The following is a 15153-nucleotide window of genomic DNA, read 5'->3' as shown; positions in this document are numbered from 1 at the left end:
CCATTTTACTTCTAGGCATTTAACCAAGAGAAACAAACCGTATGTTCATACAAGCACTTGTATATGAATTTCATAGCAGCTTTAAGAATTGAAAACAGTGGAAATGTTCATCAATGTCCATCAATAGAGCAAAGACAAATTATGATCTATTTATTAAAGAGATTACTATTCAACATCAAAATGAACTATTTAGAATTGGAGATTCTCAAAGTAATGATGCTGAGAAAAGATAAGCCAGGCAATGAATAGTATATACAGTGTGATTCCATGACTAAAAAAAAATCTAGAAAATACAAATTTATATATAGTCACAGTCATCAAATATATTGGTGTGATATTAGTGCCTTCTTCTGTGCTCCCATAGCTTCCTACACTTGGATCTCTGAGCATTTGTTTACAACATGTGAAAATATGAACTCTTTTTCTTTATTCCATCTTACTAGAATAAGAATCCTTGAAATTTTATGGACATTTGAACTCTCCGTTATTAGCAGAAATTCTATCACACAGTAAGTTTCCAAATATAAAAGCCAGAGTTTTACAATGACTTCTAAGCTTTTACATGATCTAGCCACTCATTTAACCTCTGTGACCTCTTTCCCTTCTACTCTTCATTCACTCACAGTGGCCTCCTTGCTATTCCTCAGATATGCCAGGCATGATCCAACCTTATGGCCTTCAAGATAGCCAATTCCTTTGTCTGGAGTGACCTTATTGCTGATAGTTCTGGACAAATTCATCACCTTTCCATACCTTTGTTCAATTGTCAGCTTCATTGTAACTACCCTGATCTTCCTATTACAAATTTTAGTTCCCCATTCCCTGCCTAGCAACCTTGATTTTTCTCACCCTGATCGAATTTTTCTTTTTCACCATTGTACTCATCATTTTTGAATGCACTATGCAATTTTTATTAAGGTTTATAGCCTTTAATTGTCTCACCCATGAAAATAAAAGTTCTACAAAGACAAGTATTTCATTTACCAGTGTAGTCTGAAGTAATATCTGCCATATAATAGGCTCAGTAGACAACTGGTAAATTTCAGAATAAATTAATGTTGAGAGTATACTGAATTTCATAAGTCATTTCAATATTTTTTCCAAAAAATAAACTATGTAAAACATACTTTAAAGTTACTTTCAAAATATTTTATAGCATATAACGGACAATATACATAAGCCTTAAAGAAACAATCATATAAATAACCATTTCATACCTACTTAAAAACTGCATAATACCACACTCCTAGATCCTCTCTGAACGCTCTAAAATAACCCTTCAAAGGAAATACATTTTTAAAAAATAACAGATTTTTTGGCAAATAATTTAATAAAATAAAAGTTTCATTCATCTATGTAGATCATAATAAATGTTATTAATAAGCATGAAATTATAACTCTGATTTGTGCTAAAATGAAATGACCTGCGAAGGGTGAGAGAAGAAAAATAAACATCGTTTTTCCAAATAAGAGGAATTTATTACCTTTGAATCAAAGCATGTGGATTTGTTCAAACTGGCAATAAAGGAATATGGAAACACAAACCATAGAAAGTCATATTTTAGATTTCTAAAAGACCTCGAAGTGAAGAGTATACATTTTTTAAATGCTACATATTGCTACATAATGACAAGATGACAGGTTGTGACAAATAGCATTTTAAAAGCTCTACTCATAATGGAACGGAAGGTGTCATTTCCCTATAATTTCATATATATCATTAATTTACTATATCTGGATACAACATATTACCAAACAGATGTTCATCAAAGACTAAATCATTTTTAATGGAACATAATAATTTGAACCTACATGTATTAATCATTTTTTTCGATCTAACACTTATAGTCTCGCTAAACATTTTATCAGTTGTCGACAAAATTCAAAAAAAATAGGATAAAGAGTCGTGTTGGAAAAGTAGATTCTTTTTCAAATTTGCATTTAAATGAAAATATTTGCTGATATTTTTAAAACTTTAAATGTAATTTTATATATATCTGACCTATCAGATGATATAAAATTTTTGGAGAAAATATGACATATTTTTTGATCTTGGTTGAAGGTATTAATAAAGAGCAACTGTTTGTATTATTTGTATTGTGATATCTTAGTTAATAAACATGAATAACTGGTATAAAATATGTTTTTTTAAAAATTTTATTTATTTACTTGACAGAGATCAGAGGAAGGCAGAGAGGCAGCCAGAGAGAGAGGAATGGAAGCAGGCTCCCTGCTGAGAAGAGAGCCCACTGTGGGACTCAATCCCAGGAACCTGGAATCATGACCTGAGCTGAAGGTAGAGATTTTAACCTTCTGAGCCACCCAGGCGCCCTAAAATATGTTTTTTTTTTATATATATAGAATTATAGTACTTGCCAAAATATGGAACTAGCTGGAACTGAATGCCTCCTTCAAAGTCAGCTCTGGAGAAATTATGCAAGTGTAATATGGAACTATTTCAGATATTAACCAAAAACAAAGAAATGATGATAAATTCCTTAAAAGACTCAAAGTTGCTCTTGACTGGTATGTTTCAAGCTCTATTCCTGGTTTGTAGACAGGTTTTAACAGGCCTGTAGAAATCAGCTGGATGTTTAGAGGCTATCAGAACTGGACAAAAACCTTGAAGGGGTAAAGACTTGAAAATTCTTTAGAGAGATTAGCTCCCTAAGGCATTATTCCTCCACACATTTTCCTCCAATCAATTAAGACTGATGGATGAGGGGCACCTGAGTGGCTCTCTCATCACGTGGGTGGTGGGTTAAGCCTCTGCCTTCATCTCAAGTCATGGTCTCTGGGTCCTGGGATCCAGCCCCACAACAGGCTCTGCTCAAAAGGAAGCCTGCTTCTCTCCCTGCTTGCCTGCCTCTCTGCTTACTTGTGATCTCTCTCTCTCTTTCTCTCTCTCTGTGTCCAATAAATAAATAAAATCTTTAAAAAAAAGGCTGATGGATGATAAATTATGAAAACTGCTCCCTCCAAATGATGCTTCTTCATAAGGATTTAAGAATTTAAAATTGTAAGAATTTAAAATTGAAACTTGATCGTAGGATTTATCTTAGAGAATAACATCAAGTGAAGGCAGTTATTATTAGTTCTGAAGTATTTGTGATTCTGAATTCTTGGCCTCATTAGTAAATTTATTTTTAAATTCACCCATGGAGTGGTGATTGGCCTTCAGTCTTTCATTGATGTACATCATTGGGTCAAATGAAATGTGTGTGCCCAGAACTATATATAATCTTCTTTGTATTTCACTGGAGATGGCATTTCTGAGTTTTGTTCAATTGAATTTGGACAGATGTTTTAATAGTCACTTCTAGAGTTGGCCCTGGAGAATATCTTCCCTGTTTTCTCTTCCTGATTCTCTGAAAAACCCTGATTAATTCACATTATCACAGTGATATCACAATTCAAGTTTTTCCAAGCACTATAGCTGCAAAATAGAAGGAAGCTACTCAGAATGTAATACTATTGTGAATGATTGAGAAAGAAAACATTATTATAATTAAGCTACCAGGTTTCAATGTATTTTATTGTTGCTTAGAAAATCCTAGCATACCCAGATGTTTATAGAGATTTGATGGTCCAAAGAGGAGCTGAACTCATGGATCAAAATAACTATGCACATAAAAAGTACAATTACTTACCTAAAAAAGATGATGTGGTTAACTTTATATGGCAATCCAAGTGTTATTGGAACAGGTATTTAAAAAATAGCTTAGGGACGCCTAGGTGGCGCAGTGGATTAAGCCACTGCCTTCAGCTCAGGTCATGATCTCAGGGTTCTGGGATCAAGTCCTGCATCAGGCTCTCTGCTCAGCAGGGAGTCAGCTTCCCTCTCTCTCTCTCTCTCTTTGCCTGCCCTCCGTCTACTTGTGATCTCTCTCTGTCAAATAAATAAAGAAATAAAATATTAAAAAAAAAAAGAATGACTGTACTTAAAAAAAATAGCTTAAAAGGGGCGCCTTGGTGGCTCAGTGTGTTAAGCCGCTGCCTGGGATCTCAGGGTCCTGGGATCAAGCCCCACATCAGGCTTCCTGCTCAGCAGGTAGCCTGCTTCCCTTCCTCTCTCTCTGTCCACCTCTCTGCCTACTTGTGATCTCTCACTGTCAAATAAATAAGTAAAATATTTTTAAAAATAGCTTAAAAGTATATGATAAAATAATGATATACATATACAAAGAAAAGATACTATACTGTAAATATAAATTAAATGAAAATTGTTGAAATAAAGAATACAATAAATGGAGACTAAGATGAATATAGCTGTAAAATGAATAAATGCATTGGGAAAAACAAACAAACAAATTAATGGCTTCTGCCCAAATGCAGCAGAAGAGAAAAAAAAAATAAAGAAAATATTTAAATAAGTACTGAGATAAATTTTGGAGAATTAAAGAAAGATAAAAGATACCAGACTTAAAATGATGCCAAACATGAGAAATCAGAAAGAAAACAAAACAAAAACCACACACACACAAAACCACTCATATACATTATGGTGAGTTTTAAGAATATCAAAAACAGAGAAGAGCATAAATGATGCCCAAGAGAAGAACAGATCACCTAAAATGTACAAGAATAATACTTACAGCAGAATTCTCAATAGTAATAGCATATAAAGGAGACAGCTGTGTGTTTGTATAGATGGAAATGATATTTGAAACTAGATATTATACATCAAGCCAAATTATTGATTAAATTTGAGCGCACAGTAAAAATACAATGAAGCATGTTAGGTCTTAGAACATTTATCACACAGAGACACACATTTTAGAAAACTTCCTTGGAGGACAGCTCAATTTAGATAGAGAAAACAGAATTATGTACTCAAAGGCACATTTTGAAGGAAGGATTGAATATAGTATGCACTGCAAATATTCTTTAATCGTATGTTCTGAATTTCATAAATTTAAAAAGTATTTGTTCAAATATTTATCTTTAAATAAACCCTAGGAGACTTTTTCTTGGATTCTGGAAAATAAGTCCATTTGCATACAAATCTTTTTGCCACTGATGGAAATTTTGATAGCCCTTAACTGTGGAATGCCTAATGTATTGTTACAGCAATTGTAATTTGCCAATACATGGGTGATGTGTGTGTGTATTTTTATTTATGATGGTTTTACTCTTCTATGAGATTTTTTGTAGACACAATTTTAATAAATTTTGATTTGTTGAAATTTATCTGAGGTTATATATAACAAAATGAAATTTGTGAGAACTAAAGAAGTGTGTCTCCATTTTTTTGTTTTAAGAGTAGACTGGTCTTTAAAAATTGTCCAAAGAAGTACATTATATTCATTATTAAATTTGATAATATACAATAAAGTATTTATGGGCATATGAAACCATATCAAATTCTACTATTAATTCATATTAATAATTACCATAAGAGGAAAAAGGGATATTTTTCAAAATGAAAATTAGCGTATTTTTCAGAATATGATATAGTGTTATTCACTGAACAGAGGGAACAAATGTCAAAGTTTAACACAGTTTACAGAATGTTTTAACATAAATTGAAATTTAAATCTGACCAAATTTCACAGTTTTAAGTAAAATGGTAGCACTTTATATCCTTGAAAAGTGGTAAGTGACCCAAAACATTGCTTAGAAAAACAAATTTAACACTACACTAGTCTGAGATGGTTAAGTGATGGTACAACTTGCCATTGTGTATCATCAAATGGTATATTTTTTTCTTTTGGTCTTGTCATTATATTTTATTTTAGCCATTCTGGTAAGTGTGTAGTGATATCTCAGTGTCATTTTAATTGCATTTCCTTGATGTCTAATTATGTCAAAATATATTATTTTGACATTTAATGTTCTGAGCTTTCTCAGTTCAAGACCATGAAGCCACTTAGGAAAAATACAGTTGCAGATGCACTCATAGACCAACTCTTATTTAGAAATAAGAGGAAACATTACTACCCATTCCAACAAAAAATAGACTTGTTATGCAGTAGGGATTTTATAAATTACCTGACACAACTTATATAGTAAGATGAAATGGGACAGGCGGCTTCTTGCAGCTATATACAACATCATTTTAATTTCAATTTTCAGTATAATTTTTCCAAGGTATACACAGAATATATATTTAATGTAAATTGTGAACATTTTCAACTCTGTATATGGAAATTAGTCAATTTTAATTTTATAACAATCAAAATTAACGGAAGTTTATTTTAAATTAGTTAGCTTTCTCTGCATTGCAAGACAGAATAATCAAGAATTGGTAAGAAACGGGGCGCCTGGGTGGCTCAGCGGGTTAAAGCCTCTGCCTTCGGCCCAGGTCATGATCCCAGGACCCTGGGATCGAGCCCCGCATCGGGCTCTCTGCTCAGTGCAGAGCCTGCTTCTCTCTCTCTCTTGCTGCCTGCCTCTCTGCCTACTTGTGTTCTCTGTCAAATAAATAAATAAAATCTTAAAAAAAAAAAAGAATTCGTAAGAAACAAATAATCTCTGTAAAATTACCGGGGGTCCATTATAAAGTGTTCGGTAACCGATCAAACTCACAATTTGGATTGAATGGCAAGTGATTTTTAAAATCTGGAACTCATTGTCAATTTTTTTTTCTTCATTGTGTCTTAATAAATTAATGTGTTCATTTGCATGGAAGTGAAGAAAAATGCATGACATTTCATCTCAACACTAACACTTTTAACTGGCAACTCTGAATGTACTTTACAGCAGTGTCACAAAGTAAAGATCAATGATGGTTCATGAAATATTTGTTATAATTCTCAAGGAGATAGGGAGTTTGTGCAAAAATGCAAATCACTTTGCGACTAAACACATTGTTTATTTCAGCTAATTTTAAGAAAATATGCTAAGACTGTCTCAAAAAAGGAAGCAATGATTTAGGTTTTCCTTCAAACTCCTTATCTAAACCTGAACCAACAGCACATAGTTCAAAGAGCAACTAATTTGAGCAGCTCCAATTTACACGTTTCCTAACAATGCTTAATTTAGTGGAATTTCTGTCCAATTATGTTAATTTGATGTAGTGAAAGACAAACATTCAAAAAGATCATCCTTAATTTATATAGATTGCCAAACTCTGCATTTTCTGAATGACGCCCAGGAACGTATTTTCAAAAACAAACAAACAATGGCAGAACCACTATAAGGTCATCTCTAGGCAGAAAGTGACTCAGAGCCTACATTACTCTCTCCCTGAAAGTATACTGTAGGCACTGAAACTACTACCCTGAGTCTGTGCTATCAAATTCCTTAAGTTAGAAAGTTTTAAAACCTGTCTGTGTGGGAGTATTTCATTTACAGATAGAGATTTGGTTGCTTATACATTTTCATACTTGATTTTTAGGATGTAATAACTATGTTTTAAAATTCATGGTGGTTTTGAATACTGTTGGATAATTGTGCTAAAATGGTATATCCATTCCTCCTAGGAAACAGAAATTATAGAAAGGTAGTGCTTTTCAGATCTGACAATTTGAGTCATTGCAGTTTCAGTATAAATGCAATAGGAAAAGAGACATTCATGTTTATGATATTTTCTATAAATAAATTAGAATGTACTGGAGGCCTGATATAAAGTGGGATGCCTAAACTTCAGTAAGATCTTGTTTTCAATTCAAAATAAATTTTATTTTTTATTTTTTTTTATAATGTCCCTCAATTTCAGATAAGCACACCCCTAAGGTCCACTCCATTTTTTTAAAGATTTTATTGATTTTATTTGACTTATAGAGATCACAAGTAGGCAGAGAGGCAGGCAGAGAGAGAGGGAAGAGGAAGCAGGCTCCCTGCTAGGCAGAGAGCCCGATGCGGGGCTTGATCCCAGGACCCTGGGATCATGACCTGAGCCGAAAGCAGAGGCTTTAACCCACTGAGCCACCCAGGCGCCCCCAAAATAAATTTTAAATTGAATTATGCACCTCTAAGTTCAGAGACAATAAACATCAACCAACACAATTAATAAGTTCTATTTCTTGAAATTTTGGGAACATTGATAGTCTCATCTCCTGGAAGAACAACAGCTAAAATTTTTGGTCATGGATTCTTGCTAAAATATCACTTTCCCAAAGAAAATTAATGTTATGAATTTTCATTGATTGTTATTGATCATGAAGAATATAACAACCACGATAAAAAGAGTAGGAAAACCATGATATCTCATCTGTAAGGACATGTGGAAAGTAGGAAATTCTAATAAAAATAACTACCATTATTTCCTAAGTTAACATAATATAACAGAACACAAATATTTCATAACAATATTTTCTAGGCTCATTCTGATAACTCTTTTCTACATTCAAATTTAAAGGTTGAGGCATGTGATATATATTACACAAAAAACATCCCAAGGATTTTGTTAAAAAAAAAAACTCTCATTAAGGACAAATGCAAAGTAATTTTTTTCTAATTTAACTAACAAATTGTGAATCGACTTTCCTATTTCATCACAGTGTACCAGGCACCAATAATATTTTTTAATCGTCATACCTGATGCAATAGTTACCATCTTTCAGACATACTGATCAGGAACAAGCAAATAAACAAGAGCACCGTAGCTTAAGTTCTACCTGCATAAATATAGGACTACTTCAGACAATCTCTTCACCACAACATAGCAATGAATAGAAATCATACATGCTCTGTAATGGACATACAGATGAGATAGAAGGGGATGGGTGTTAATATATGCAGAATCTTTATTAATTACATTGTAAAACATAATATGGAAAAACAGAATACAATTTTAGAAATACCCAGGTCACCATCATTGTTTTATTTTTATATGTGTAGATAAGGAGTTTAATAAACAATCCATGAATATTCAACTTCTTATATTTTGAAAATTTTAGCAAAATAACAAATCTAGCAACTAGAAAATTGTATCTATCTGCAAAATACAGCTTTGCCAGCATGGTAGAGGAAAAGCAAAACAAAATAAGTAAGAAAAGTGTAACATTTCTCAGGAGTTTTACTTTTATTTTTTTATTTATTATTTTTTATTTTTCATTTATTATTTACTTCTATTTTCCTACTTTATTTTAATGAAAATGTCATGACCATAACATAAGAGCAGAATTAAACCAACATGAGAAATTATTTTTTCATAAGTTATAATAAACTAGCTTGGTGATTAATTCAAAAATTATATTACAAACTTCTTGCAGTAAGTATCACTGCATAAACAAATGAGTCAGGAGTCATTAATGATGATTCTAAGTGTTATTTAGGGAGACATTCTGTTCTTAATATATTTCAAATATTCTACACAAAGAAAAGTGGATCCAAGTAATCTGTAGGCAAAATAAGATTTTAGAGAAGTATATATTTCCAACAGTATTTATAAAATATTACCTTTATGTAAGGCATCATCCTGGACTTTGTGGAGAACACACAAAGGAGTAAGAAGTGGCCCTTCAAGAAACATATACAATATCAAGGTTTAACATGAAGCAGCATGTCTTCTCTAAGTAAAAAAAAAAAAAACATTGTACCAACTGACTTTACTGAAACTTTATATTTATTGCTCTCGTTTTAGGTCATAGTGTCCTTCTGCATGCAGGCTGCTATAACGGACATGATATAGACTGAATAGCTTATAAAGAACAGGAATTTATTTCTCACAGTTCTAGAACTGAGAAGTTCAAGATTAAGGAATGGGCAGATCCAGGGAGAGCCCACTTCCTCATAGATGGCTATCTTCTCACTGTAAACGTACATGATGAATGAATCAAGAGAACTCTCTGGGGTCTCCTTTAAAAGGACTGTAATCCCACTTATGACCTAATCACCTCCCAAAGGCCCCTATGTTTTAATACTATCACTTCCAGAGTTAGATTTCATAATATGATTTGGGGAGACATAAACATTCACACCATAGTATATATAATCAAAAAAAGACACAAAAACAACAAACAACAAAAATTATTTTAACTACCTATTATTTTCAACTACATAAAATTTTAATTTGTTTCTATATAATATTAAATAACTCATTTGAGTGATATACTTATATCCAATGCATCTGAGTGCAAATAAATTTGCTTACCCAATATATGCAGCAGCTTATTTCTTCAGACTATCCCATTCGCCACCCTACAGTATTTACCACAATTAGAAGACAGGGGATAGAGGATAGATAGATAGATGTATACATAACACACTTGTACATACACATATGCATATTTTTTCCTGTTAATGATACTCATGCAAATAAAATTTAAGCTCAAGGAAACCTGTCTTGTGTGTTACTTATTATCCAGTTTTTAGTCAACATCCCAAAACAAATAATCAAATAAAAACATGGATAAAAGACATGAACAAGTGTTTCCCCAAAGAACACATTCAAATGTTCAGTAGATACATGAAAAGATGTCCATCATCATGTATCATCAGGAAATTGCAAAGCAATACTAGAAAGACATACCACCTCACACCTGTCAGAATGGGTAAAATCAACACTACAAGAAACAAAAGGTGTTGGAGAGGATGTGAAAAAGTAACACTTGTGGGGGCCGCCTGGGTGGCTCAGTGGGTTAAGCCTCTGCCTTCAGCTCAGGTCATGATCTCAGGGTCCTGGGATCAAGTCCCACATTGGGCTCTCTGCCAGGCATGGAGCCTGCTCCCTCCTCTCTCTCTCTACTTGTGATCTCTCTCTGTCAAATGAATAAAATCTTAAAAAAAGAAAAAGTAACAATTGTGAACTGTTGGTGGTGATGCAAACTGATACAGCCATATTTGAAAACAGTATGGAATTTCCATAAAATTTAAAAATAGAAGTCCTTTGTGATCCAACAATCCTGTTGGTGTGTATTTACCCAATGAATATAAGAAAACTTATTCAAAGGGATGCTGGCACCCCTATGTTTATAGCAGCATTATTTGTAAAGCTAAGATATGGAAAGAGCCCAAGTATCCATCAATTGATGAATAAATAAAGAATAAGTGGTATGTATATACAATGGAATATTATTCTGCCATAAAAAAGACTGCAATCTTGCCATTTGCAATAACATGGATGGAACTAGACAGTATAAAGCTAAAAGTGAAATAAGTCAGTCAGAGAAAGACAAAAACCTTTACTCATATATGGAATAAAAGAAACAAAACAAACAAGCAAAGGGGAAAATAATAAGACATAGAAAGAGAAACAAAGCAAGAAACAGACATTTCATTATGGAGAGCAAACTGATGGTTACTTGAGGGGATCTGAAAGGAGTGATGGATTAAATAAGTGATGGGGGTTAATTAGAGCACTTGTCATGATGAGCACTGAGTGCTATATGTTATATTGTACACATGAAACTAATACAACCATATATGTTAACTAACTGGATTTCAAATAAAAACTTTTTTGAAATCCCAGTTTTTAGCTCACATTCTGGCTTACAAAATGGATTTAGTCAGGAATTTGGAGATTAGTTAATGAACAAATAAGGGGTGAACAGGCAGTTGTTAGATAAAATTACTATCCTTTCTGGCATTATCTTATACCTTTTATCTAGAATTATTTTTAGCACTTTAGACTCTTCCTATTTTATTTTGAGTCATTAAACAAAAATTTCCTCAAAGGACCTTAGACTCCATCCAATTTGAGCAACAGTGTGAGAGAGGAAATGGTGTCCAGGAGGAAAAAAAAAAAAAAAAAATGAAACTACTTTTGTTTACTAGTGAATGCATAGTTCTTCCACAGAAGAAGCTCTAAATGGTCATGGCTCCAGCTTTATATGTGTTCAGTCATATGTTCAGAAGTAGGTAACACTATCAAAAAATATAAAGCATCTGAGATTATTTTCCCTTATTTGAAAGCTGGTGTATGAGTCTGCCGTGGTTTCTTGGGTGTTGATAGAAGACGCAGACTCATGGTTCAGAAATAATATAGTTTATTATTCACAGCAATAGAGGTAGCCAGAATATTAACAGTATTTGTGTGTGTGTGTGTTTGTGTGTGTGTGTGTGTGTAGGGGTGGGAGTTATATATCAGTTCTGAGCCTCAGTTCCCACAAGAAGAATCAAAACAGAGGCAGATAATATTTGCAAACACAACAGGTTAAGTTAAAAAAAAGATACTATTTCTGTCTTCCAAGTCTATTCAATACAACCATCTTCAAAGGATGGTCTAGAACAAATAATAAATGCAGAAATGTAAGCAACCAATTGAAAAGTGTCTCCCAAGAAACACACTTTGAGAGTCTTCATTTGACAAAAATACTATAGGATATTACATGGATCAGGTGCATTGAATACTGGAAGGTTAAAATTACAAGGGACCAAATATTTGTAAGCAGTTCTGGCATCCAGTAGAGTTCAAATAGGTTTTATAAGATTGAGGAAAGAAGCCATCAAAACCTGGGCCCACGGGGCGCCTGGGTAGCTCAGTGCGTTAAGCCTCTGCATTCAGCTCAGGCCATGATCTCAGGGTCCTGGGATCGAGCTCTGCATCAGGCTCTCTGTTCATCAGGGAGCCTGCTTCCCCCCCGCCTCTCTCTGCCTCTCTGCCTACTTGTGGTCTCTGTCAAATAAATAAATAAAATCTTAAGACAAAACAAAAACAAAACAAAAAACCTGGGCCCAATTTTCCCAAAAGTATGATTCTTTTTCTAGTCTCTATGATGTTATCCCTTGAAGACAATGCCTCTAATTGAGTTGAATTAGTTTACTAAAGAGCATACCCCTATTTGTTGTAGGAGATGAACAATATGCAAGAGGCAAAATGCCACATGGAAGCCACGTGGTCTTCAGTGGAATATAGAATCAGTTCCTTTGGGATGAATTTGTTCCACATTTGACTTCCCACTTAAGGGAAAATAAGAGTGCCTTCTAATAGATTTTAAATAGGAAATGACAACGGAAGCTTATACAAGATTAGAAAATGGGAAATTTCATTTAGATGAGCAATAATTTCAAAGTCATCTTCTTAATATTACAGACTCTTCACATAATCATAATTTTATTTTGGTATTATATGGTAATTTCAAATATAGTAAATATAAAGAATTTACCTCTGTAATTATAGCGAGTCTGCTCGTAGTTTAATGGCAACAAACTTCAATTTAGAAGTATGGTTTACCAATTATTAATACATTTGGAAATGGTGTGTCATCTTCACTCCACTTGTCTCACTAATACAGTGAGCCAAAAAAAGTAGGTCCAAGCTGTTTACTATAGTCAAAATGGGTTGCTTTTGCACTTGGTAAAGAAGCAGTCATATTTTGGAAGAAGAAACTGAGGCTATTAATATTTTCAACTTATTTTCAGAAAAGGAAAGAAAGGATAATCTAAGCTAAAGCCAAAATCTTACACAAGGTGGCAGGAGAATGATCTTTTCCCAGATAAAGGGTTTTTCAACTTAGCCATGTTAGGAGGAAGAAGAGATGAGACATTGTGGACTTGACTAACGTTTGTACACTGTTCAAAAAGTTTTCAAAATAATGTGTATTATTTTTCTTCTTTTAGTTGAGACAGAAAAAACAAACAAACAAACAAAAACCACTAATGAGCTTACTCTTAAAAGGAGGTAAACAAGAAACTAGCAAAGATTGAGTGTTAGGTATTGTCCCCCTCCTTTTTTTTTAAATTATGTTATGTTAGTTACCATACAATACATCATTAGTTTTTGAAGTAGTGTTCCATGATTCATTGTTTGTGTAAAACACCCAGTGCCCCATGCAATATGTGCCCTCCTTAATACCCATCACCAGGCTCACCCATCCCCACATCCTTCTCATCTTTAAAACCCTCAGTTTGTTTCTTGGAGTCCATAGTTTTTCATGTTTCATTTCCCCCTCCAATCCCCCCACTTCATTTTTCCTTTCCTTCTCCTAATGTCCTCCATGCTATTCCTTAGGTTCCACAAATAAGTGAAACCATATGATGATTGACTTTCTCTGCTTGACTTATTTCACTTAACATAACATCTCCTCCAGTCCCATCCATGTTGATGCAAAAGTTGGGTATTCATCCTTTCTGATGGCTGAGTGATATTCCATTGTATCCATAGATCACATCTTCTTTATCCGTTTGTCTGTTGAAGGGGATCTTGGCTCTTTCAACAGAATGGCTATTGTGGACATTGCTGCTATGAACACTGGGGTGCATATGGCCCTTCTTTCCAGTAAAATAGTGCTAGCCTATGACCCAGCGATTGCACTACTGAGTATTGACCTCCAAGATACAGATGTAGTGAAAAGTATTAGTTATTGTTAAAGCACAAATGCAGGGGATAGAAGTTATGGTACAGAAGAGGGAAGGGCAACCATATGGCAGAGTAGAATAAAGTAGCTCAGGAAGAAATTAGTCATATCCAGATATTGTAAGGCATGTGGGGTTGGCAGGGAGAGCATGAGAAATCATGAGAGAAGAGAGAGAAAATGGACCAGGCAGGAGAGGTTTATAACATTTTAACATCTAAGGTAAGCATATGCAAAGCAGAATAGGGAAAGAAATAAAAGTTTTTATAAGACTCAATACATAAGGAATAACGTGGAGGACACTGGGAGATGGAGAGAAGTGTGCTGGGGGAAATCGGAGGGAGAGACAAACCATGAGAGACTGTGCACTCTGAGAAACAAACTGAGGGTTTTGAAGAGGAGGGTGGCAGGTGGTTGGGTGAGCCCAGTGGTGGGTATTAAGGAGGGAATTTATTACATGAAGCACTGGGTGTGGTGCATAAACAATGAATTTTGGATCACTGAAAATAAATTAAAAGAAAAAAAAGACTGACTACAGACATGGACCTCCTGGTAACACAGATATGGAACTCACTGGAATACCAGCCACTTCCCACCGACACATGCAGACTATGATAATAATAAATAATAATGCAATTAAGAAAATTACCTGCCAAATAATTTTTCCTCTTTTTTATTTTTATGATTATTATTTTTATTTTATTTTTAAAGTTTTTATTTAAATTCCAGTTAGTTAAAATAAGGTGAATATTAGTTTCAGGTGTACAATATAGTGATCAACACTGCCATACAATGGCTTAAATAAAAAAATGAAAAAAAAATTTTTTAAGATTTTATTTTTAAAAACCTCTACACCCAAGGTGGATTTCAAACGTACAACCCCAAGATCAAGAGTTACATATTTTACTGACTGATCACAGCCAGGCATCCCAACAAATAAAAATTTTATAAAATTGTTGAGTTTGGGGCGCCT

The sequence above is a fragment of the Mustela putorius genome, unplaced genomic scaffold, assembly GCF_011764305.1.
Source record: "Mustela putorius furo isolate JIRA1106 unplaced genomic scaffold, ASM1176430v1.1 tig00000659_pilon_pilon_pilon, whole genome shotgun sequence".
NCBI classification, from domain to species: Eukaryota; Metazoa; Chordata; class Mammalia; order Carnivora; family Mustelidae; genus Mustela; species Mustela putorius.
This window is presented reverse-complemented; position numbering follows the sequence as displayed.